The following is a 1,356-nucleotide window of genomic DNA, read 5'->3' on the forward strand; positions in this document are numbered from 1 at the left end:
TATGGAATCAATGTGTATCTTACGTATGTACGTGCTGCGTTCGCCGAGAATACAAGTAACGAGCGATCGAGGAACGAAACGATCACCAAGGGTGCTCCAAACTTGGGAGTGGCTCGTCTTTCCGCGATGCGTTTACGTTTTCCCCGACTTCTCTCGCAGCCGCGGGCTATTGTTCTTTCAATAATGGACGGGCCACTTCGAGATGAGGCGAAGATCCAACAATAATGGCTTGAAGGAAAATGCTATCGATGTACGTGTCGCGGAATGGCACACGTGAGACCACGTAGAGATAATGTTTACGCTGCAGGATGCACTGTTATATAAATCGACACGCATTCCGAACACATTTTTATTCCTCGCCATATCGCATATCCCTCCTGTATGTTGTACTCGTATGTGTCCCACATCTTCAGATTCTACAAATGTGCATTGAGGTATTTTTCATTTTATTTGCGGATCAATATGACGTACAATCGATCAAGCGTTTAGCTGTTAGAAAATACTATAGAGTTGTATAGGAAGCGCGGCACGTTGTTTAATAATAAAATGTAAAAAGGAAGAAAACCTCCTACATAAAGAATCGCAAAATTGTCGCTTTTGTAATATAATTTTAAAGAATTTTTCTAAATATCTGCTAACGATTATAGAATAATGAAACATAAATTTGGTCCTGTAACCCAGTGAAGTAAAGAAAAATTATATATACAATTTACACAAACTAATAATCATTTATACAAATCAGAACGTTGAATGCAAAATATACACGGAGAGACCGAATATGGTTACCACGTGTCTAATTAGGGTTGGCAAATTCCCAATAAATAATAATGTTTGGGACAGCTATATCTGTGGTTGTCATATCCACATTGGTATGATAAGTAGTGGAGACAACTGTATGCGTTTTGTGCAGCAAACTTACACAGTTGAAAAATTTGTGTTAAATTTAACAGATATCACATGTCCCATACGGTCCACACAAATTTTTGTGTTAATTTAACATAATATGGATATGTTAAAGGATCACACTAATAGTCTGTTAATATTTTAACACAAAATAAATGCAAATCTCAAAATCATTTAACATAAATTTTGTGTAAACTTAACATATTTTTATGACAAAATAAACTTAAAAAATGTAATTTTTACATTTCATAATAAATAGGAATGTATCTTCGGGGAGGTAGGCACTAACAATAAGACACGCCACTTATTTTTCGGCGAGAAAAGTAACGGGCTAGGATTCGAACCTAGGATCTTCAGCTTGCCAGGCGAGTGCTCTTCCAACTGATCTATCCACAGGCCCAGATGTAATAAGCCAAATGGTCCGAGATCACTCTCTTATGTTATATAGAATAA

Source organism: Vollenhovia emeryi, unplaced genomic scaffold (genome assembly GCF_000949405.1).
Source record: "Vollenhovia emeryi isolate VEMERY1.0 unplaced genomic scaffold, V.emery_V1.0 DF939151.1, whole genome shotgun sequence".
Taxonomy (NCBI): Eukaryota; Metazoa; Arthropoda; class Insecta; order Hymenoptera; family Formicidae; genus Vollenhovia; species Vollenhovia emeryi.